The sequence below is a fragment of the Carassius carassius genome, chromosome 2, assembly GCF_963082965.1.
Source record: "Carassius carassius chromosome 2, fCarCar2.1, whole genome shotgun sequence".
Taxonomy (NCBI): Eukaryota; Metazoa; Chordata; class Actinopteri; order Cypriniformes; family Cyprinidae; genus Carassius; species Carassius carassius.
In genome coordinates, this window is record NC_081756.1 from 4,086,990 (window position 1) to 4,113,059 (window position 26,070).

General features: G+C 45.5%; 1 protein-coding gene across 1 annotated transcript in view; it reads left to right on the forward strand.

Annotated features, from left to right (window-relative positions):
• LOC132100596 (macrophage mannose receptor 1-like) overlaps positions 1–26,070 on the forward strand; it is a 124,150-nt gene that overhangs the window by 76,889 nt on the left and 21,191 nt on the right. The gene's annotated exons all lie outside the window — the stretch shown is intronic.

The following is a 26,070-nucleotide window of genomic DNA, read 5'->3' on the forward strand; positions in this document are numbered from 1 at the left end:
GATATGTTATTATCAATAAAGTTCTTTAGGCTGCACAACGCATCAGCACTCTGTTATAATGAGATGATTCATGCTGAACACAATACTAGAGTAAAAACTATTGCAATTTCAGCAGTGTGTGGATTCGAACTTAAACGCCTCTGATTTAAGAAATCAACAGATATGTCCGTGATTGGCTACACTGCTCAATGCTGCAAAAACACATTGACATAGTAATCGATCTCCAGAACGCAAACCATAACGCACTGGATAGTTTGCCAAATTTTCAATAAAATGTAATTAATACAGCTTTAACTGAGGGTGCTTTTAATTTAGCACCCACGTAGACTGCACAGCGTTACTTGGTTACACACACACACACATATATATATATATTTATATATATATGTGTGTGTGTGTGTGTGTGTGTGTGTGGGTGTGTGTGTATTGCTCATCTGTAATAAGACGTTTCCTATCAGATGTCAAATAGAGGTTTAGAAGATGTCTGTCTGTAAGATGTCTGTTTGATTTAGAATGAATGTAAAACCGACATCTTAAAGACGTATATCAGCTGTTTGTACACAGCAGATGTTTGCAGATGAAGCGATCTTTAACAGACGTCTTCCAGACATACGTGTGTTATTGTCACGTTCGGTGTTACAGAGAACACACAGGAGAGAGAACCAATTGCGGGTATGTATTTATTAAAGGGGCAATCCAAAGAATAAACAGTCCAGGCAGGGGTCGATATCCAACAAATCCAAACATAAACAAAACACGAAGACAAGGCAAGGCAAGGCAAGATGACGGACATGAATAAACATCAACATTAAACAAGGACTCCGTGACTAAGACTCAGACAGACCAGGTATAAATACACAAAAGGATGATGGGGAAACAGGAGACAGGTGGGGAACAACCAATTACCTAAACAAGGAGGAAGGTGACCAAATAAGGAGACAGGAAGTGATAAGGTGACAGACACTGTGAGAAAGGAGGACATCTAGTGGAAACCCAGGGACACAACCCAGACACTGTGACAGAACCCCCCCTCTACGGAGCGGCTCCCAGACGCTCCACGACAGACACAAAACAGACCAGGAGGGAGGCGGACAGGTGGAGGCTCAGGGGGAGGGCTGGAGGGCCAGAAAAGAAAGACATTGGAAACAGGCACCAGAAAGTAACCACAAAACAGGAAGACCAGGAGGGAGGAGGACTGGAGGAGGTTCAGGGGGAGGGATGGAGGGCCAGACTACAGAGAGGAACAGGGACAGGAGTAAATACAAAAACAACAAACAAAAAACAACATGAAGCCCCCCAGGGCGGGGCAGAAGACCACCACGTCCTTGTGGTCGAGGCCAGAGTCCTCCAGGGCGGGGCAGAAGACCACCACAACCGTGTAGTCAGGGCAAGCGCCCCCCAGGGCGGAGCAGAAGACCACCACGTCCGTGTGGTCAGAGCAGAAGCCCCCCAGGGTGGAGCAGAAGACCACCACGTCCTCGTGGTCAGAGCGGACGCCCCCCAGGGCGGAATGGAAGACCACCACGTCCGTGTGGTCAGAACGGAAGCCCCCCAGGGCGGAGCAGAGGACCACCACGTCCTCGTGGTCAGAGCGGAAGCCCCCCAGGGCGGAGCAGAGGACCACCACGTCCTCGTGGTCAGAGCGGAAGCCCCCCAGGGTGGAGCGGAGGACCACCACGTCCTCGTGGTCGACGCCAGAGTCCCCCAGGGCGGAGCGGATGACCACCACCCCCCTGTGGTCGATGCCGGAGTCCAACAGACCCGAGCAGCAGCCCACCCAGTGACTTGACTTGACTCTGAACGTCCAACGGTGACCCGCCCTGACTCTGGAAGGTCATCAGTGACTGGCCCTGACTCTGGAGAGTCCACTGGGACCTGACTCGACTCTGGACGGTCAACAGGAACTAGCCCTGACTCTAGACCGGTCTTGGGCACCGAATCGGGAACGGCATCGGGCACCGCCTCGCCCTCCGGAACCGCATCGCCCTCCGGAACGGCATCGGGCACCGCCTCGCCCTCCGGAACCGCCTCGCCCTCCGGAACAGCATCGGCCTCGGGCACCGCCTCGCCCTCCGGAACAGCATCGGCCTCGGGCACCGCCTCGGCCTCCGGAACAGCATCGGCCTCGGGCACCGCCTCGGCCTCCGGAACAGCATCGGCCTCGGGCACCGCCTCGGCCTCCGGAACAGCATCGGCCTCGGGCACCGCCTCGGCCTCCGGAACCGCCTCGGCCTCGGGCACCGCCTCGGCCTCCGGAACCGCCTCGGCCTCGGGCACCGCCTCGGCCTCCGGAACCGCCTCGGCCTCGGGCACCGCCTCGGCCTCCGGAACAGCCTCGGCCTCCGGAACAGCCTCGGCCTCGGGCACCGCCTCGGCCTCCGGAACAGCATCGGCCTCGGGCACCGCCTCGGCCTCCGGAACAGCATCGGGCACCGCCTCGGCCTCCGGAACCGCCTCGGCCTCGGGCACCGCCTCGGCCTCCGGAACAGCCTCGGCCTCCGGAACAGCCTCGGCCTCGGGCACCGCCTCGGCCTCCGGAACAGCATCGGCCTCGGGCACCGCCTCGGCCTCCGGAACAGCATCGGGCACCGCCTCGGCCTCCGGAACAGCATCGGGCACCGCCTCGGCCTCCGGAACAGCCTCGGCCTCCGGAACAGCCTCGGCCTCGGGCACCGCCTCGGCCTCCGGAACAGCATCGGGCACCGCCTCGGCCTCCGGAACAGCATCGGGCACCGCCTCGGCCTCCGGAACAGCATCGGGCACCGCCTCGGCCTCCGGAACAGCATCGGGCACCGCCTCGGCGTCGGGCACCGCCTCGGCATCGGGCACCGCCTCAGCATCGGGCACCGCCTCAGCATCGGGCACCGCCTCGGCCTCCGGAACAGCATCGGGCACCGCCCTGGCATCGGGCACCGCCTCGGCATCGGGCACCGCCTCGGCATCGGGCACCGCCCTGGCATCGGGCACCGCCCTGGCATCAGGCACCGCCCTGGCATCGGGCACCGCCTCGGCATCGGGCACCGCCTCGGCATCGGGCACCGCCTCGGCCTCCGGAACAGCATCGGGCACCGCCTCGGCCTCCGGAACAGCATCGGACACCGCCTCGGCATCGGGCACCGCCTCGGCCTCCGCCTCGGCATCGGGCACCGCCTCGGCCTCCGGAACAGCATCGGGCACCGCCTCGGCTTCGGGCACCGCCTCGGCCTCCGGAACAGCATCGGGCACCGCCTCGGTCTCCGGAACAGCATCGGGCACCGCCTCAGCATCGGGCACCGCCTCGGCATCGGGCACCGCCTCGGCATCGGGCACCGCCTCGGCTTCGGGCACCGCCTCGGCCTCCGGAACAGCATCGGGCACCGCCTCGGTCTCCGGAACAGCATCGGGCACCGCCTCAGCATCGGGCACCGCCTCGGCATCGGGCACCGCCTCGGCATCGGGCACCGCCTCGGCTTCGGGCACCGCCTCGGCTTCGGGCACCGCCTCGGCTTCGGGCACCGCCTCGGCATCCGGAACAGCATCGGGCCCCGCCTCGGCCTCCGGAACAGCATCGGGCACCGCCTCGGTCTCCGGAACAGCATCGGGCACCGCCTCGGGAACGTCCTCTGGGCCTTGAGGAACGGTAGACGCCTGTCTCCTCCTCCTCCGTCCTCTATGTTGGCGAGCCGGTGACACCTTATCTGGAGACTCAGGCGTTGAGTCGGCCATCTTGTGCTGTGGCGCTGGGCTGGCGGCCATCTTGTGCTGTGGCTCTGGGCTGGCAGCCATCTTGTGCTGTGGCCCTGGATTGGCGGCCATCTTGAGCAGTGGTGCTGGGCTAGGGACCGCCCCACCGGAAGAGACCGGAGTGGCTGGGGCATTCCACAGAAGCCGATGCTGCACATAGTACACAAACTCCCAGTAGTCCAGTGTCTCTAAATGTACCATCTCCTCCTGAGACACTGGATCATCCAGCCCGCCGTTGAAGTAGTCCTTCAAGGCCGCATCGTTGTATCCCATACCCTCGGCCAGGGACCAGAACACCTGTGCCAGGGCACCCACCTCATTGCCCTCTTGGCGGAGAGCGATCAGCCGGAGATACTTAGCTCTCCGCTCCGCCATCTTGGCTGGGGAACGGGAAAAAAACATACCGCTGGATCTCAGTGTGACGGAGTCCTTCTGTCACGTTCGGTGTTACAGAGAACACACAGGAGAGAGAACCAATTGCGGGTATGTATTTATTAAAGGGGCAATCCAAAGAATAAACAGTCCAGGCAGGGGTCGATATCCAACAAATCCAAACATAAACAAAACACGAAGACAAGGCAAGGCAAGGCAAGGCAAGGCAAGGCAAGGCAAGGCAAGGCAAGGCAAGGCAAGGCAAGGCAAGGCAAGGCAAGGCAAGGCAAGGCAAGGCAAGGCAAGGCAAGGCAAGATGACGGACATGAATAAACATCAACATTAAACAAGGACTCCGTGACTAAGACTCAGACAGACCAGGTATAAATACACAAAAGGATGATGGGGAAACAGGAGACAGGTGGGGAACAATCAATTACCTAAACAAGGAGGAAGGTGACCAAATAAGGAGACAGGAAGTGATAAGGTGACAGACACCGTGAGAAAGGAGGACATCTAGTGGAAACCCAGGGACACAACCCAGACACTGTGACAGTTATCTGGGTAATAACTAATGCTGGAAGTCGATTGGCCAAACAGTGATTCAAGACTTGAATCGATCGCTCAGTTCATTTTCTTTGTGCGTTCCAGTGAGCTTTTCTGCAGGTTTCATCTTTACGCCTGTTTCACGCTGGATAAGAATTATGAACAAGTTTTTGAATCATTGACTCAGCTGTATCGATTCCTCTTAACACTTTGTAAGGGCAAATGGGGTTCATGAGTTGATATAAATAAGTTTAATTTTCTTTTTTTTTTCAATATAAAATGTAAGAAAATGACCCACCAGAAAAAAAATAATAATAATCTAAATTTGAGTATTATAACAAACCCAAAATAGTTCAGTGGCTTACCATCTGCATGTTGTATTAACCTACATCAGAGATGATGAACACAAATGTTGTTAAAAGTAAGGCTAAGCTAGAATCAAAGGAAACCTTAAATATTTTAATGGGGGGAGATGCAATGGTTTGGGAAAATGTTTTAATACTTTCATGGGAAGTATGGCAATACTGTGTTTAAAAGATGATTAAATCGTTTCATATATATATAAAGTTTTCCTATTTTCATGTATAATCTTAATATGATTTCAATGCAAACTCAGTTGGTCTTCCTCTTCTTGCAAGTATTTCATGACATTTGTGCTGTGATTTCTTCCAGTCATCTGTAGCCTCATGACCAGGTTCCTGTCAGGTTTTGTTCAGTGCACTGCTGCTTTATGAGGGTCTCGGCAGGGAAATGATGTATGTTGTGGTGGGATATGAGTGAGACTGAGTGCAGTTTTAATGGATCTGGTGTTTTAAGAAATCTTTTACATTAAACAGGATCAGTGTGAACCGTGTTTGACTCAGGATGGGTTGTGTACGTATAGCTGCCTGGGGAAATGATAGTTCATTATTCAAGTTCTAAAGATGTGTCATTTCACTCTGCTTACGGGTAATTTGAGAAACTATTTCATGCATCTGAAAACAAATGTAAACTCCATCCTGGAATTAAATGAAGCTTAAAATACTCATAACGAATCACATGATGCTTTATTGCTTGCACTCTTCACATACATAGCTACAGAACTATAGCAGTGTAGTAATACAACACATGCTCACTTCCACATTTTCAGATTTTTTCAATCTCAGTAGATCTTTTTAAGAAAGTCATGGGAATGCTAACAGACTGTTTCCTCAAGGTATGCTATTATAGACTTCCTTGAATAAGCGGCATCTGCAGGACAACATTTCAGATTGGTGAACCAGCACTTTAATAAAGCATTACTTATTATATGTTACAAGAGCTCAATAACCACTCATGATCTGACAAACTGAATGGTGTCTGTCCAACAGAAGATGCTTATACCATGCTTGATGACTGGGAAAAATATATATCCATCTGTCTAAATGGAAAACGTTTTACTGCATGAAATCTGCTGCATAATAGAGTAAACATGGTGTTTGCATGCTTGTATTACTTCATGTTGCACGGGTCCCATCTGCTGGACTGAGACTTCACATAACACATAACAGCAACAGCTAAACGTTGTCATGCCAAGCAGTACACTCAGATTAGAATAAGACCTTATGAAAAGCCTTAAACCACAGCTACACAAAAAATAATAATAAATATATATATATATATATATATATATATATATATATATATATATATATATATATATATATATATATAATTGTTTTATAATAATTATTTAGTATGACTGTATGCACTACTATTACTATTAGTTTTAAGATAATCTTTCAAAAAGGCCATCCCTAAGACTGTCTTAAATTAGTGCACATAGTATACCATTGTATCATTAGAAAAATTATTTCATATTAAAGACATATATAGAAGAAAGTACTTCCAAATCAAAAGCTGAAAGGATTCTTCAAATGTGAACAGTATTTTGTCCTGAAGAAACAAACTGAACTGAAATTGGGACTCTGAAAGTGTGGTTTTATTCTGTGTGAAGGTAAAAACTCAGCAGCAAGTCCCATCATTATTTTAATCCATCACAGAAAACGTAGGTTTTAACTTCACCAGCATTAATATGAATAATCTTCCATTTTCAAATAGATTTGTTTTGTTTTACTTCCAGTTTACCACACAAAGAAAGGTATGTCATATCCTTGTTATTGTCATTTTACTGTGTGTGTGTGTGTGTGTGTGCGTGCGTGTGTGTGTGTGTCATTGTGAATTACTTCACATTGCATGGGTGCCATCTGCTGGACGCAGTCACATAACATGTCAGATCATATCTCCATACTGAGTCAATTCATACTTTGATTTTTTTTTTTTTTACACATCCTCCGATTTATACTTATCAATCCTGTTTTTATTTAACACTATCATACACAATGCTAATATATTCAGAATATAATTAGAATAGAATTATATATATATATTTTTTGTTATTCTACAAGAGCAACAGTAGTGTTTGCAATGGCATAACCACAATACCCTGTAAACTCAACAACATCAACCGTAATAATAATAATAATAATAATAATAATAATAATAATAATAATAATAATAATAATAATATAATTAAGTTTGTAATTCCAGAGTAATAAAGAGGTGCAAAGAATAAATTATTTATTTTATCTATGATTATTTTTCAAAACTGTGTCATTTGCTGCTGTATCAATACAGAAGCATCCGTATCAACACACGTCTCAGCAAGAAAAACAGCCCTGTTTAAAGCTGTGATCTATGTGCAATAATTTGAGCACCTGCTCCTCCAAAGGTGTCTACACGGCCCTGGTCCTGCGAAACAATCTACTATCAGATTAGACTAAGATCTTATAAAAACATTCAACTATATCTACTCAAAATTACACAAGAAAAAAATGTATCAAGATAACATGTTAAGATAATCCTTTAAAAGACCATTCCTAAGACTGTCTTAAAGTAATGCACATATTGCACCACATTGGATTCATCACAGAAGTTGAAAAGATGCATAGATTTTAATTTCACTGTCATCAGCATGCACACATGTTCCCTTCGGTCTGCTTTCAGTTTACTGGAAACAACACAAAGAAAGGCTTTTAACCTTTATCAACACTATTCATTGCATGATTTCAGATATACTGGTTTCTCTGTTCCTGAAGGGTCTGCATGAATGAAACATTTACTGTGAATCTCCTGTCTTGATTCTTTCTAAATGACTGGAAAAAGAAACTTCAATGAGTGGTAAGTGAAATGTTTTGTCTGTTTGTAGCAGAATTGTCCTTTTAATGTATAAACAGTATAAGCAGGAATGGTTTAGTGTTTTGTATTATACCTCATACTAAATCCAAATAAATTACTTTTTCTTTTTTCTTCTGAAAAATAATTACTTTTGTGTGATACTATGTATATGAATGATATATGGAAATATAATAAAATATAATAGGTCCTTAGCATCACAATAAAACTAATAATTAGCATATTGTAAATCGTGTGACTGAACTTTTGTTGAAGTTGGGAATGACTCTGAGAATACATGTGAGAATAATATTTTATGAATGAGCCGCTACACTACATATAAAACAAACTGATACTTGATAGATCAAAACATTTCATGTTTTTATTAGACAGACTATTAGACATTAAACAGTAAAGCAATACATCCTCTTGAGTTAATCACTTAAAAGCGACAGAGGAAAATAAAACGCATCAATGATGCTGCAGAATACAAATATTAGTGCAGATCTACTTTCATAAATGTTGTCACAAGGTGACGATCTTTAGGGGCGGAACCAAAATTCGGGAAGTTTGGTTCCGCCCGGAAGCGTTTCCGCCCGGACCGGAAAAACAGAACACCGGAACTTCCGGTAGCGCCGTAAGAAGGAAAATCAGGGAATTCGATGCACCTGTGCCTAGTTAGGGACAGCGGTTGGTGATTGGAGGATACGCTGGACAAGGCAGTACTTAAGGCCAAGTTATTTCCCAGTCTGGGAAGCTCTTTTTGGTGTGTGTGAAGCACTGGGTTGTGCCCGTCTTGGTACGCTGCTGGTAGCTGTCTAACTCTCTCTCTCCCTCAGGCTGGAATTGTATGATTGTGAAGACATCGCGAACCTTAAAGGTTGAGAAGTGAACAGATTATACGGCGAACTGAGACGACGTGAAAAAGGGGATTGGAAGTGGCATTGATGTGAGTACTAAGAGCCAGTCGAAAGTGCCCTGTATATTGACCTGGCGTTGTGTAGATCTCTCCAGGAGGAGGAGGGCGGCCCTACCCCTAATATAGTGTGGTGGGAGAGCCGAAGGAATACTTATTGAAGTAGTCACAACGACGACATCACTAGCTAGGCCGCATATTCCATCGCCAGATCCGAACCAAGCGAAGTGAAGGAAGACGGGTGTCCTTTCCGTACACTGAGTGTGGTGGGTGAGTCTTCGTGCTGTGAAAACCTATAATTTTGACGTGGTGCTGTATATTGCTGTGGGCTGCTGTGTATTGCCGTGTGTCCTGTCAGATAAACCCCCGCCTTCACGCACTTCGGCGTGGGAGGACAAGGAGATTGCTGGTCCTAGCCTAGTTCAGTACAGTATATGTTGTGAGCGTGCTTCAGATCTCCGGAGATAGCACGGTACGCTGTGTCCAGCCCAGAGGTGAAAGCCATCCAAAGCAGAGTAACTGTGTTTTGTGTCCAAGTTGATACCTGTGGAGAGGAAAGGAAAGAGAGTGAGTAACACAAGGAGAAACAGAGGAAACCTGTACTTACAGTGCGCTGTGTTCAGCCCAGAGGTGAGAGCCATTCAAAGCAAACTAACGGTGCTATTGTGCCCAAGTTGATATCTGTGGAGAGAAAAGGAGAGAGAGGGAATAACACGAGGAGGAATAGAGCGAACCCTGTACTTACAGTACGCTGTGTCCAGCCCAGAGGTGAGAGCCATTTAAAGCAAACTAACTGTGCTATTGTGCCCAAGTTGATACCTGTGGAGAGAAAAGGAGAGAGAGGTGAATAACACGAGGAGGAATAGAGCGAACCCTGTACTTACAGTACGCTGTGTCCAGCCCAGAGGTGAGAGCCATTCAAAGCAAACTAACTGTGCTATTGTGCCCAAGTTGATACCTGTGGAGAGAAAAGGAGAGAGAGAGTGAATAACACGAGGAGGAATAGAGCGAACCCTGTACTTACAGTACGCTGTGTCCAGCCCAGAGGTGAGAGCCATTCAAAGCAAACTAACTGTGCTATTGTGCCCAAGTTGATACCTGTGGAGAGAAAAGGAGAGAGAGAGTGAATAACACGAGGAGGAATAGAGCGAACCCTGTACTTACAGTACGCTGTGTCCAGCCCAGAGGTGAGAGCCATTCAAAGCAAACTAACTGTGCTATTGTGCCCAAGTTGATACCTGTGGAGAGAAAAGGAGAGAGAGTGGGTAACACGAGGAGAGACTGAGGAAACCTGTACTTACGCCGCTGCCTGTGGAGAAAGAGAAAGCGAGTGAGCACCCAAGGAACGAACTGTGTGAACCAGTACTTACTGTGAGCTGTAATCAGCGAAGAGGTGAGAGCAGAACCAAGCTGAACTAACTGTGCCTGTGTGTCCCAGCCGTTGCCTGTGGAGAAAGAGAAAGCGAGTGAGCACCCAAGGAACGAACTGTGTGAACCAGTACTTACTGTGAGCTGTAATCAGCGAAGAGGTGAGAGCAAAACCAAGCTGAATTAACTGTGCCTGTGTGTCCCAGCCGTTGCCTGTGGAGAAAGAGAAAGAGCCCGTTGCCTGTGGAGGAAGAGAAAGAGAGTGAGCACCTCGAGAACGAACTGTGTGAACCAGTACTTACCGTGAGCTGTATTCAGTGAAGAGGAGGAAGAAGGAGGGCGCTACGGATACCTAAGACTCAGGCCGGGGCCCGAGTCCTACGCCCCGGATCCCCGTGGCCCCCTTGCTCCCTGACCTCTTCCCGGCCATAGCCCATCTGGAGGGCCGAGTCAGAGTTTAGTTTTAATTGCCCTTTCCCTATTCCCCAAGCTATTTTTAAATATTTAAATAAAGATTGTTTTATCACTTACTTGTTCTCGTGTTGTTTGGCCATTGGGTCGGGTTTGGGGACCTCCTCGAGGTGGAAGTTGAGAAGGGGTGTGGCTTAGTTAAAGCATAGCCAGCCCCTGGGTGTGACAGATTTGGCGTAGTCGGCAGGATTTCCACCTCGAGTTGAGTAACCAAGGTCGTCCAATGACCGACAACGCGGGGCTTTCAGCCCAACCCCGTGCCATGCCCGTTTTTATGGGGAGCCCCTGGATTCAAAAATATGGGGGGACAGAATCCGAGGTACGATTGTCTGAATGGAAGGCTCAACTAGAGTACTTGGCCGACCTACAGGGCCTTAGTGCAGCCCAGCGGCTTCAATTTGTGTTAAACTCCCTGGATGGAGAAGCGCGGCGAGAGGTGCATGCCGCCCCCGAAGCCGTTAGAGCCAACGCCCAAACCGTGTTCCAGTTCCTCACTGAACAGTATGGTGACCACACCCCCGTAGCTGTCCTTCGCTCCCAGTTCTTCAATTGTAAGCAGGGCCCCCGCCAACCGATTAGAGCTTTCGCCCTGAGGTTGCGAGAGCAATTCGCCCGACTACAGACCCGTCGGGACCACGGGTTGGGAGATGGGGAGACTCTATTGCGGGACCAGTTTCTTCTGGGGTTGAAGGAGGGTCCGGTGAGACAGAGCCTACGTATCCAGTTTCGAAGGGACCCGGGTCTTACGTTCGAAGATCTGAAGAAAGAGGCACTGGCCCTGGAAGGTGATGAGACTGAGGTGAGTGGTTCCCCAGTGTGTGCGGTTGTCAGTGAAGTAGCACCAGCACAACCCGGAGGCCCTGACTGGAAGCAAGCACTGAAGGCTGAACTTTTGAAAGATGTCCGCGATCAGATGTCTGAACTGTCTAAAGCCCTCGTAGGAGAATTGCGCCAAGGACGGGCGCGGGAGGAACCACGGCCGGCGCCCCGAGACCGAGTGTACTCAGAGGGAGGCCGAGAGCCGTTCAGGCGCCCGAACCACTTTAACCGGCCCCGTTTCGAATGGGACGAGCAAGGGCGACCCATCTGTAACCGCTGTGGCAAACCAGGTCACTATAGTCGTCAGTGTGGGCCCCGCAGGGCGTCAGAAGGGGGTTTTTAGGTCGGCCGGCCACTGTGGGTCGTGTGGCCGGGACCCCTCGAGAAGACCCTGGAAGAGGATATGGCTCTAGGAGCCAGATGATTGGGCGTAGCCCCGTGGCGAAGGTGAGAGTGTGCGGCAAGGAGATTCAATGCCTGGTAGACACAGGCTCCCAAGTGACGTTGTTTGCTGAGAGTTTATCCGAAGAAGTGTTTGGGAAACAAGGGGCACCAGGGGCGGAGGCCCCCTGGCTTACTCTGAAGGGCGCAAACGGCCTCGACATCCCATATATTGGCTACCGATTGACGGACCTAGAGGTTCACGGAGTGATGGTCCCCCAGAAAGGTGTGATTATCGTGCAAGACCATTGTCTGGGTGCACATCGAGCCCTGTTGGGCATGAATGTCCTCGCTGATTGCTGGGAAGAGCTATTTCGGGCTAGGCCCGTATCGAAGATACCACCTGCAGAGAGGCCCAAGTGGGAGTGTGTGGGAGCTGACTGTCGAAGGGTGCAAATGAGCCAAGTCCGCAGGGAACAGGAAGAGGTAGGAAGAGTGATGTGTCGTTTTGCTTTGTCTGTCCCCGCAAAAAGTGAGGCTGTTGTGTGGGCGCGAGTACCGCCCCGAAGAGCGGGCCCAGAAGAGTGGGTGCTGGTGGAGCCCCATGTGGATTGTCCACAAGTGGAAGTGGCACGAGGATTATCGACGGTCCGGCGGGGGAGAGTCCCCGTGAGGATACGGAATGTACATCCATACGCGGTGCAACTACATCGGCACCAACGATTAGCCCGTCTGACAACGGTTACATCCCACCAAGTAAGGGAAGAGAGGGATATTAGTTTTCGTCAGGTGTGCCCCACTGTCATCGAGGTGGCCCTGACACAAGTAGACACCCCATGGGGTGGTATGGAGAGGAGTGTGCCGAGCCACCTGGCGGGTGAGTCGTTACAAGGGGAGGATTTAGAGCAAGCACAGACACAGAAGTTACAGGCCCTCCTTCGGAGATGGCAGCATGTGTTCGCCACCCACGACGAAGACTACGGATGCACCCAGGTGGTACAACATCATATACCTACCGGGGATGCAGGGCCCAGCCGGGAGAGGTATCGCCCAATTCCGCCCACTTTGTATACCGAGGTACGTACACTCCTGCAAGGCATGCTGAAGCAAGGAGTTGTTAGGGAAAGCAGCAGCCCGTGGGCGGCCCCCATAGTGCTGGTGCAAAAGAAGACGGGGGCTTGGAGATTCTGCGTGGACTACCGTAAGCTGAACCTCGTGACTAAGAAAGACGCTTTCCCTTTGCCACGGGTCGAAGATTCGCTTGCCAGCCTCACGCAGTCGGCATGGTACTCTACCCTAGATTTGGCCAGTGGCTACTGGCAGGTGCAGGTGGCCGAAGCAGACCGGGAGAAGACTGCCTTTACAACCCCGTTTGGACTATTTGAATGGGACCGGATGCCTTTCGGGCTCTGTAACGCTCCGGCCACCTTCCAGCGGCTGATGCAGCGGTGCTTGGGAGGTCAGTTAATGGAGTCAGTATTAGTTTACCTGGATGATGTGATTGTCTACTCCCCAGATTTTGATTCACACCTGAGGCACCTCGAGGAAGTCTTTCGGGCCATGGAGAAGTACGGATTGAAACTACAGCCCAATAAGTGTCACTTACTACGGAGAGAAGTCAACTTTCTGGGCCACGTGGTCAGTGCGGCTGGAGTGTCCGTAGATCCTGGAAAGGTATCGGCCGTGAAGGACTGGAAGGCCCCGAGGACAGTGAGGCAAGTGCGATCCTTTTTAGGATTTGTGGGATACTATAGGCGTTTCATAAAGGACTTTTCAAAAATTGCTAAACCCCTTAATCAGTTGCTGGTTGGCACAGGTCGTAACCGGGGCCGGGGGTCGCCCAACGTAGACTGGGATGCAAATTGTGAGTCGGCGTTCCAGACATTGAAGCAGGAGCTGCTACAGGCCCCTATCTTGGCATACGCAGATTTCACAAAACCATTCCTTTTGTATACAGATGCCAGCAATCTCGGGCTGGGAGCGGTGTTGGCTCAACGGCAGGACGGAGTTGAGAGGGTCATCGCGTACGCCAGCCGGAGCCTCCACCCAGCCGAGAGGAACGATGCGAACTATAGTTCTTTCAAATTGGAGCTGCTGGCGTTGAAGTGGGCCCTAAGTGAGAAATTTAAAGACTACCTCTGGGGTGCCAAGGTGACGATCATTACAGACAATAACCCATTAGTACACTTACAGACGGCGAAGCTGGGAGCCGTGGAGCAGCGGTGGGTGGCCCAACTGGCCAACTTTGACTATCAACTACAGTATCGACCAGGGCGTGAACACACGAACGCGGACGTCCTCTCAAGGCTGCCCGAAGCGGAAAGCCCCGGAGGGGCCAGCCCGGAGGAGGGCTATATGGTAGGAGCAGTAGAGGCACCAGGCAGCAGACAAGAGGCCGTGCCTGAGAACTGGGGATGGGATCCCCGTCGGTGGAGGGAGAGACAGGCCAGGGATCAAGATGTGCGGCTGGTAAGAGAATGGCTGGAACAGGGCCGACGGCTGACGCCAGCGGAGAGGTTGGCCCAGACGGATACTGGGAGGAGGCTGCTGGGGCAATGGGACAGGCTGGAGCTGAGAGATGGCGTTTTGTGCAGAAGGGTCAGTGACCCGAAGTTGGGCGAAGAAGTACGCCAGATCGTGGTACCCGCAGATGAGGTAACGGCTTTAGTTTCGGCGTACCACAACCAGTTGGGGCATCAGGGACAGGAGAGGACCGTGTCCCTGCTTAGGAGATTCTTCTTTTGGCCCGGGCTAGAGGCATCGGTGCACGCCCTAATTCAAGCTTGCCCGAGATGCATATTGTTTAAGTCCAGACGGGAGGTCCGAGCGCCAATGGTACCCATCCATGCGAAGGCCCCCCTTCATATCATGGCTATGGACTTCTTGACACTGGGCCGACCACGAGATCGCTACCAGAACATCTTGGTAATAACGGATTTGTTCACAAAGTACGCTTGGGCTATCCCCACCCTCGACCAGACTGCAACCACCACCGCTACAGTTTTATGGCGGGCCGTCTTCCAGACGTTCGGATGCCCGGAGTTTCTGCACTCCGATCAAGGAGCCAACTTTGAGTCCAGGGTAATTAGAGAACTATGCCAGTTGTACGGTTGCACGAAAACTCACACCACTTCGTATCATCCTCAGGGGAACGGCGGCTGTGAGAGATTCAATCAGACCCTATTGGGGCTGCTGGGGACCTTGGACCAACAACGGCAGGACGATTGGGTGAGTGCCTTGCCAAACCTCCTACAGGCCTATAACAACAGTATACATAGTACTACGGGTTACGCTCCCACTTACCTGATGTTTGGCAGACACATACGAATGCCTACTGACCTGGTCCTAGGAGTGATAGCCGACCAAGAGGAAGCAAGTGTAACGGAGTGGGTGGGGCGCCATCACCAGCGCTTGCATTTCGCCTACGAGCAGGTGTCAAAAAGGATACAGACGGCAGGAGAGAAAAGTAAGCGGTTGTATGATCGGACTGCTAGAGAAGCCCCTCTACTGCCAGGAGAGAGGGTGTTGGTGAGAGATAATCGGCGGCAGGGGAAGGGGAAACTGAGTGACCGTTGGGAGGCCACCCCTTATGTAGTCTGCCGGCAGCAGAGGCCGGGGCAGCCGGTCTATACCATCCGGCCAGAAGGGAAGTCAGGCCCCGACCGTGTGGTGCACCGGAACATGATTCGCCCATGCCCTAACTACCCTGAAGCCGTGGAAGAAGTCCCCACGGAACCTGTACCAGCGGCCCCCTGGATTGAAGGTTGGGCTGTGGTACCAGGGAGACCCGTGGTGGCACCACCCCCGATCGCCCCGAGAGAACCAGAAGCAGCCCCTGAACAAGCTGAGCCCGATTCACCAGTGAGACGATCCCAGCGAGAGAACCGAGGCCGACCCCCTGCCCGCTATGGGGAGTGGACAGCCCGAGGACGTTCTAGGGACTAGAACGGATTGGCGGGGGAGGATGTCACAAGGTGACGATCTTTAGGGGCGGAACCAAAATTCGGGAAGTTTGGTTCCGCCCGGAAGCGTTTCCGCCCGGACCGGAAAAACAGAACACCGGAACTTCCGGTAGCGCCGTAAGAAGGAAAATCAGGGAATTCGATGCACCTGTGCCTAGTTAGGGACAGCGGTTGGTGATTGGAGGATACGCTGGACAAGGCAGTACTTAAGGCCAAGTTATTTCCCAGTCTGGGAAGCTCTTTTTGGTGTGTGTGAAGCACTGGGTTGTGCCCGTCTTGGTACGCTGCTGGTAGCTGTCTAACTCTCTCTCTCCCTCAGGCTGGAATTGTATGATTGTGAAGACATCGCGAACCTTAAAGGTTGAGAAGTGAACAGATTATACGGCGAACTGAGACGACGTGAAAAAGGGGATTGGAAGTGGCATTGATGTGAGTACTAAGAGCCAGTCGAAAGTGCCCTGTATATTGACCTGGCGTTGTGTAGATCTCTCCAGGAGGAGGAGGGCGGCCCTACCCCTAATATAGTGTGGTGGGAGAGCCGAAGGAATACTTATTGAAGTAGTCACAACGACGACATCACTAGCTAGGCCGCATATTCCATCGCCAGATCCGAACCAAGCGAAGTGAAGGAAGACGGGTGTCCTTTCCGTACACTGAGTGTGGTGGGTGAGTCTTCGTGCTGTGAAAACCTATAATTTTGACGTGGTGCTGTATATTGCTGTGGGCTGCTGTGTATTGCCGTGTGTCCTGTCAGATAAACCCCCGCCTTCACGCACTTCGGCGTGGGAGGACAAGGAGATTGCTGGTCCTAGCCTAGTTCAGTACAGTATATGTTGTGAGCGTGCTTCAGATCTCCGGAGATAGCACGGTACGCTGTGTCCAGCCCAGAGGTGAAAGCCATCCAAAGCAGAGTAACTGTGTTTTGTGTCCAAGTTGATACCTGTGGAGAGGAAAGGAAAGAGAGTGAGTAACACAAGGAGAAACAGAGGAAACCTGTACTTACAGTGCGCTGTGTTCAGCCCAGAGGTGAGAGCCATTCAAAGCAAACTAACGGTGCTATTGTGCCCAAGTTGATATCTGTGGAGAGAAAAGGAGAGAGAGGGAATAACACGAGGAGGAATAGAGCGAACCCTGTACTTACAGTACGCTGTGTCCAGCCCAGAGGTGAGAGCCATTTAAAGCAAACTAACTGTGCTATTGTGCCCAAGTTGATACCTGTGGAGAGAAAAGGAGAGAGAGGTGAATAACACGAGGAGGAATAGAGCGAACCCTGTACTTACAGTACGCTGTGTCCAGCCCAGAGGTGAGAGCCATTCAAAGCAAACTAACTGTGCTATTGTGCCCAAGTTGATACCTGTGGAGAGAAAAGGAGAGAGAGAGTGAATAACACGAGGAGGAATAGAGCGAACCCTGTACTTACAGTACGCTGTGTCCAGCCCAGAGGTGAGAGCCATTCAAAGCAAACTAACTGTGCTATTGTGCCCAAGTTGATACCTGTGGAGAGAAAAGGAGAGAGAGAGTGAATAACACGAGGAGGAATAGAGCGAACCCTGTACTTACAGTACGCTGTGTCCAGCCCAGAGGTGAGAGCCATTCAAAGCAAACTAACTGTGCTATTGTGCCCAAGTTGATACCTGTGGAGAGAAAAGGAGAGAGAGTGGGTAACACGAGGAGAGACTGAGGAAACCTGTACTTACGCCGCTGCCTGTGGAGAAAGAGAAAGCGAGTGAGCACCCAAGGAACGAACTGTGTGAACCAGTACTTACTGTGAGCTGTAATCAGCGAAGAGGTGAGAGCAGAACCAAGCTGAACTAACTGTGCCTGTGTGTCCCAGCCGTTGCCTGTGGAGAAAGAGAAAGCGAGTGAGCACCCAAGGAACGAACTGTGTGAACCAGTACTTACTGTGAGCTGTAATCAGCGAAGAGGTGAGAGCAAAACCAAGCTGAATTAACTGTGCCTGTGTGTCCCAGCCGTTGCCTGTGGAGAAAGAGAAAGAGCCCGTTGCCTGTGGAGGAAGAGAAAGAGAGTGAGCACCTCGAGAACGAACTGTGTGAACCAGTACTTACCGTGAGCTGTATTCAGTGAAGAGGAGGAAGAAGGAGGGCGCTACGGATACCTAAGACTCAGGCCGGGGCCCGAGTCCTACGCCCCGGATCCCCGTGGCCCCCTTGCTCCCTGACCTCTTCCCGGCCATAGCCCATCTGGAGGGCCGAGTCAGAGTTTAGTTTTAATTGCCCTTTCCCTATTCCCCAAGCTATTTTTAAATATTTAAATAAAGATTGTTTTATCACTTACTTGTTCTCGTGTTGTTTGGCCATTGGGTCGGGTTTGGGGACCTCCTCGAGGTGGAAGTTGAGAAGGGGTGTGGCTTAGTTAAAGCATAGCCAGCCCCTGGGTGTGACAATGTCATGTTAAATCTTTACTTGTTTTTATACTTAGCTGTCAGTTTTAAAAGCAGTAAACTGGTGACCATTCTCAGTTTCATGTTTTGCCAGCTCAAAGTCTTGGTCGATTTCTCTCGTCATTGCATCATACATTGATTCAGCGTCTTCAGCTGCTTCCCATCCAGTGACAGCCACCTTTATTTCTAAAACACTTCGTTCAGTACAGATATGCTAAAGCAGCTTCACAGACATTAATAGAAAAATTATTTGAGGGATCTCAACTGTGGAGATAATTCAAATACTCCTATAAAAACAGATCTATAATGTTTAAAATGGCTTTTGTTTTAAGCTGCCAATTAATAAACAGTACAACAAAATTAAATCTTTGTTAATGGTCTAATATGTGTTTATGGAATCAATCCCTTAGCAAAATATTGTCAGGCTATTTTTAACAAACCTCCCAATATCCTTCTCTGCTGTTGATGTTGGCGTCTGTAGTGAAAGTAATATTCAAAAAGCTTACGTTCAAGGCAATTCAAAATCATCTAGAATAATTCATGGTTGTTATATATACAGTATGCTTGTCTATTAAATTAGGGAGAGAAGATTAGTAAAGGGTGGCGATTTACTGCCCTGAATAGATACCTTTCAGTTTTGACTAGAAAATACATTTTAAAAAATTGGAGAATTTAAAAATAAATAAATAAAAAGTTAGCATGGAAGATTAGCAGGGCATGTTGTCACACTGAGGTAAGTTACAATGAAATAGCTTATTAAGAGAAATGTAAACGGTAAACAATTAGGAATAACAAAACAATTAATAATCTTCTTGTTCTCGATGATAAAGTGCTTACTGAGTATAAATTAATACACAAAATATGTAACAATGTTAGGACTGCAGTAATACAACTCAGTTCAGTTTACAATTGGAGAACATTGCCAAAAAATAAATAAATAGAGCCATTTAGGCATATGAGAAAGTAACCATGAAAATTACATAAATATGTACAAATATACAAAAAAGAAAAATATGACCAATTCGAATATTTTAGCTATAGATCAAATAAACAAGGACACACTATTTACATCCACTTGTGAACTCTGTCTTGTGACACTCTTTGACTTTGGTCAATCATTTATTTTGTTGCACCAGTTTCAAGTGGGCAGTGTGTTGATGTATGATCTACAGTAGCTTTCATTTTCTTTTTATATAAGCCTATTGGAAAATATCTTTCAGTGTCAAGTTAATTATTTTCTAATCTATAAACACACTAAAACAAACTGAGCATGTGTGGAAACAGCTCATCATGTAATAAACTGCCCACCTGTCCACTAATCTACAACATGAAGGACATTAATTATATTCCTTCTGTCTGATATTTGGACACTACATAATCTCTGCTATCTGCCAATGGTGACTCTAAAAGTCCGATGATATGATCATATATTGGCATGTGAGGCAGATGTGATCCAGCTTCCTCCTGCTGTAACAAGAGAATTAAACTGTGACATGTATAAAAGACAGTAAGTATGGCTTGATATGTATGGCTTCATATCAAACATGATCTTGTAGAGGGGTATAGCGTCAAATTGTCATCACAATGTCCAGTTTAACTATTAATCATTAACAGTTTCTTTTATTTGACTCTCTGTCAGAAAATAGATTTGGTTCTTGATTCTGACATACAGCACGAATAGCCAAAACCTTGTCAGGGCAAGGCCACAAAGTGAAGAGAGAGAAAAAATAGATGTTTATTCAAATATACTTTATTACTAACACTTTGTCTGATCATCATACATTTCAAAAAGTGTTACCAAAGCAAAGATCATTCTGTGACACTGAACTCCTTGAAATGAAACAGTCACTTATTATGCAGCACAAAACATACAATTATACAGTCATATAAAACAATGTAATAAGTAAAGGCTAAAATTGAATAACAGACTATGACATGTGATGTTTTGAGCAAGCAGGTTCTTCATCAGACAGTTAAAACTTTCATTAACAAGCCTTTACCACATTTATCATATACATACATTAATTTACACTTTGCTGTGCCAGTTTTGTTCCATTCTCTTCTTATCACCGCTTTTGAGTAAGCAATTTTAACAGTTTGCCAGTTATGTGCATGCCTTTGTTCTGTTTTTGCAAAGTAATAGGTAAAGCAATACTCGATTTATGCAAAATGTATATTAAGAAATTAAAATGAGTACTGAGGGTGACAATGTATATAAAAAACAACATTTTTTTTTTATAGTATTTGAAAATATTTGACAAAAAAAACAATTACTTATGTCAGTCTGAAATGTTAGTGGCATGCAGTCAAAACATTTTTTTATAATTTATTTTCATATTTTGAACTGACCACAAATTTCATGAAAATGATGTGCAGCATTTAATACATACGACAAAAGCTGTAATTAAAAAATAAATAAAATAGGTGTTTATACTGTTACATGAGTTTTGTTTTAAAGCATACTATTTTACATAAAAAAAACATTCTCTATTACACCAATTGCAATAATCACTCTGTTACACATAGATTAATAGTTTATTATTTTCTGTATTGGAGCAATTTGTCTCAGTAAATTTGAGGAAGGAAAGATGAAAGATCTACAGTATGTGCTACGGTCGCTATATGAACACTGAAATTACTTTCTGTTCCTCTTTTGAAAGTCTTTTCACCCAAACTCAAATAAATGCATATGAATGGAGTGGTTTAATCAAAAGGCACTTTTCCTCTGCTCGGCCAAACAGTGTTAAGTATAAGGAGCCGTTTCAGTTATATTTAGTTTAGGCATGGTCTGATTACAAATTATTATTGACCTGGAAATCATCAAACCATGCCAAACCCTGTAGAAAGCCTGTAGTGATGATTGGTCATTTGTTAATAAAAATAAATGTGCTGTTTGAAATACGTACACAATATATAACAATTAATAATTTAATTGTTTAAAATACTAATACTAAAGGAAATTCTAATTCTGACTTACCAGATCTTGCGTGTAGGTGAACAACACTAAATAAACCTTATTTGGTACAAATTACTAATATGTAATATATATATATATATATATATATATATATATATATATATATATATATATATATATATATATATATATATATATATATATATATATATATATATATATATATATATATATATATATATATATATATTATATGAACCCAGACAGAAGGCAAAAGGGCCAACAAGTGCTAAGCATCTCTCGGGGAACTCCTTCAAGACTGTTGGAAGACCATTTCAGGTGACTACCTCTTGAAGCTCATCAAGAGAAAGCCAAGAGTGTGCAAAGCAGTAATCAAAGCAAAAGGTGGCTACTTTGAAGAACCTAGAATATGACATATTTACAGTTGTTTCACACTTTTTTGTTATGTATATAATTCCACATGTGTTAATTCATAGTTTTGATGCCTTCAGTGTGACTCTACTCTAAAGAAAACTCTTTGAATGAGAAGGTGTGTCCAAACTTTTGGTCTGTACTATATATGTATATATATATATATATATATACATACAGTGGATACGGAAAGTATTCAGACCCCCTTACATTTTTTACTCTTTTTCATATTGCAGCCATTTGCTAAAATCATTTAAGTTAATTTTTTTCCTCATTAATGTACACACAGCACCCCATATTGACAGAAAAACACAGAATTGTTGACACTTTTGCACACTTATTAAAAAAGAAAAACTGAAATATCGCATGGTCCTATGTATTCAGACCCTTTGCTCAGTATTTAGTAGAAGCGCCCTTTTGATCTAATACAGCCATGAGTCTTTTGAGGAAAGATGCAACAAGTTCTTCACACCTGGATTTGGGGATCCTCTGCCATTCCTCCTTTCAGATCCTCTCCAGTTCTGTCAGGTTGGATGGTAAACATTGGTGGACAGCCATTTTCAGGTCTCTCCAGAGATGCACAATTGGGTTTAAGTCAGGGCTCTGGCTGGGCCTTTCAAGAACAGTCACAGAGTTGTTGTGAAGCCACTCCTTTGTTATTTTAGCTGTGTGCTTGGGGTCATTGTCTTGTTGGAAGGTGAACCTTCGGCCCAATCTGAGGTCCTGAGCTCTCTGGAGAAGGTTTTCATCCAGGATATCCCTGTACTAGGCCACATTCATCTTTCCCTCGAGGGTCGTCCTGTCCCTGCAGCTGAAAAACACCCCCACAGCATGATGCCGCCACCAGCATGCTTCACTGTTGGGACTGTATTGGACAGGTGATGAGCTTAGAATTACCGCTTAGAATTAAGCAGAACCATAGAGAGAGAGAGTTGTGACAACGGAAGTTCGAAATGTTTGGTTGTCACGTGATTCAGACTTCAGATAGTTCCAGGAAGTGCGTTGGCGGCCATTCAAACTGATAGAGTAGAGTGACAAAACTGTGATTTCTGGTAATAAGGAGTCAATAAATGCATTTATTTTATATATTTCTACAACACACCGACATATGTATGTAGCATGAATATGTAGTTATAGCGATGTTGTTTTTAAAATATCAAATCAGGTAATTTTTGAGGATTAGTGTTCAATTAACTTACCGTTATTTTAAAAACTTATTTCAGGCTAACGTTAAATTGTATAAACGGGTTGCGGTTGCCTTTTTACGTTACATATTGTTCTTTTTTTCACTGATCTCATGTTAACTAATGTCATATTGATGACTTTCAGATAGTACAGAGACAGGCTGGTGACAAGTTGATTTTCAGCTTGCACTATACTGTTAGCAGCAGTAATTAGCATTTTAAGTAAATGTAAAATGAAGCTTATTGTTTACAATTCTTACAATTACATGTATTAATATAATTATGTACTTATTCATATACACAATATATTCAGGCATACTCGTATACAAACATGTACACTGCCATTCAAAAGTAATGATGCTGAAAATTCAGCTTGGCATCACATGAGTATATTACATTTTAAAATAGAAAACAGTTATTTTAAATTGTAATTATATATTACGAGATGACTTTTTCTTTGTACTTTTATTGAAATAAATGCAATTAACTATTTACAGCAATTCATGAATACATTTTTAATAAATGTAATAGCATGCCAAGCATTTTGTATGTGTCCTTTCTTTCATGTTGTCCTTGCATAGTCTCCACCATGGTTTGCTGTGCTGCATGGGGATGCTCCACTCGGTCAGAGGAAGGTGTGCGAATGTATGGCTTCCCCGCTGACATGGAGAGGAGAAAATAATGGTTGGATCAAGACAGCAGCAGCAGCAGCAGCAATCTAAATATAAATAAAAATTACAACAACAACAAAAAAAATTCTAGGTAATTATACTTAAATTTATTTAAACCCAGGGAGCTGAGACATTGCAGGGAGTCATCAGTGTTACCTATAACTGTGCATTTAATATGTGGGTAGACAAAAAAAAAAAATGTTGTGTGTGGAAACTAAACTCAAGTCACTCTGCAGGCACATTTTGAGGAAAACCAATTTGTAATGACCAAAAAATTAAAGAGTAGGCTGAGACCAGGTGCTATTCCGACAACCTTTGTGGTCAAAAAGAGGAGTGCCCCTGCTCCACGATGCACCCCTAGACCTGTAAACATACAGCAAATCGCTGCTGATTACAGCTATTATTATACGAGAGATTTAAGCATCTCTCGGGGAACTCCTTCAAGACTGTTGGAAGAGCATTTCAGGTGACTACCTCTTGAAGCTCATCAAGAGAAAGCCAAGAGTGTGCAAGCAGTAATCAAAGCAAAAGGTGGCTACTTTGAAGAACCTAGAATATGACATATTTACAGTTGTTTCACACTTTTTTGTTATGTATATAATTCCACATGTGTTAATTCATAGTTTTGATGCCTTCAGTGTGACTCTACTCTAAAGAAAACTCTTTGAATGAGAAGGTGTGTCCAAACTTTTGGTCTGTACTATATATGTATATATATATATATATACATACAGTGGATACGGAAAGTATTCAGACCCCCTTACATTTTTTACTCTTTGTCATATTGCAGCCATTTGCTAAAATCATTTAAGTTAATTTTTTTCCTCATTAATGTACACACAGCACCCCATATTGACAGAAAAACACAGAATTGTTGACATTTTTGCACACTTATTAAAAAAGAAAAACTGAAATATCACATGGTCCTATGTATTCAGACCCTTTGCTCAGTATTTAGTAGAAGCGCCCTTTTGATCTAAAAATGATTTTAGCAAATGGCTGCAATATAATAAAGAGAGAAAAAATTTAAGGGGTTCTGAATACTTTCTTTTTAAGCTTTAATTGATGAATCCACCGATGTCTGGTTACTAGAACATACCTCAGTAACACTTTACTTTTACTTTTATTTCTATTTGTTCCTCTAAAAGATTCAAGACAGATAGTGGAAAGGTCACTGGATGGTCACATCAAGATCTAGCTGTTTATATATATATATATAAATTAATAAATATATGTGCACGTATACGCACACACACACCTGCTACGGCTGAACTTTCAGGTTCAGCTGCTGAGATGTGCAATTATGTGCTAACTATTGTGTTAAGTTTTACTTTCACTGTGTCACATGATTTACAGTAATGTGCATGCATTCAAATTAAAAGAAGTGAGAGTACAACATTGACTGTTTCACTTTAATATTTACAAACAATATAAATGTTACAGTAGCTTATAAACACTGATGTTCCTTGGATCAAGAGCTGTCAGAACTAAAAATATCGATTAAGATACCATGAATTCAGTCCTCTCTCTCTTTTAATGTTGCAGAATAAAGCACAGTGAACAATGGATGTATTTAATAGTGACAGTGAATTAAAAAATACTGTTTTAAATGAACTCAAGTCACTTATTTGGAATTTATTAAATCCAATGCCATTCCTGTAAAAGATGCAAAGATTTTGTTAAATAATTTGTGTAAAATAAACTAAAGCAAATTTATTGTAATATTATTATGCTGTAAAGATATTTTACTGTAAAATTCAATTGTGGTAAGCCAGGGCCAGTAACAGTAACTTACTCTCAACAGTGCTGCCAGTAAGATATTTCAAAAATACAATAAAATGTAACAGTGTGCAGTTGTAGGAGCAGTTGAAGGAGGAATCTCTGGATGGAAAGCAGCAGAAGACGCTGATTCAGTGTGTGACGCCACGAACAAGGCAACAACGACTATCTATAAGACTGCAACAGCTACAGATGAGAAAATACAAGAACTTGTTGAACTTATACTTTGAATTAAAAATAAATACATTTTGAAAATATACTGCCACTAAAATTTCAGAATTACAAAATTGTCTGAATATTTTCCAAAAGAAAATAAAAAATATAATAATAATTCTGTACTAAATATCCATAAACAGAGTATTGACTTACTAAGCATGAACATCACTGGCAAAATGCTCAAGTTGGGTGCTCAACATCGGAGATAATAAGAAAACAGAACAAATTGTGGCAAACCAAAGTTTTTATTTATTTATCTTTAATTCATTTATGTATGTATGGGATTAATAGTATAAAGGCTTGTTGAGTAAAAGCTTTAACTGTCTGATGAAGATGCTACATGCTCGATAATGCATGTGTTTTGAGCGTTGGTGTGCCGAATTTTATTATATTTTCTTTCTTTTTTTTTACTTTGCATTTTATATTACTGTTTAAATTAGTGTTCCTTGCTGCATTGTAAGTGTAAAAAAATGTATAATTTCAATGTCTTCAGTGTCCAGTGATTTTCAATTATCTTTGCTTTTTGATAGCTCTTCTTGAATTTATGCTGATCAGACAAAGTGTGTCTAAGTAAAAATGATTTAATAAATTGCTATTTTTTTTGCTATTCTTCTCCTTGCTGACAATGTTTTGGCTCTGAACTTTAGTTGTTATTTGGACTTTGCCTCAATCACTGGCCGCTCCTGTTTAAGCTCTTAACTCACCCATACTCTTGATACT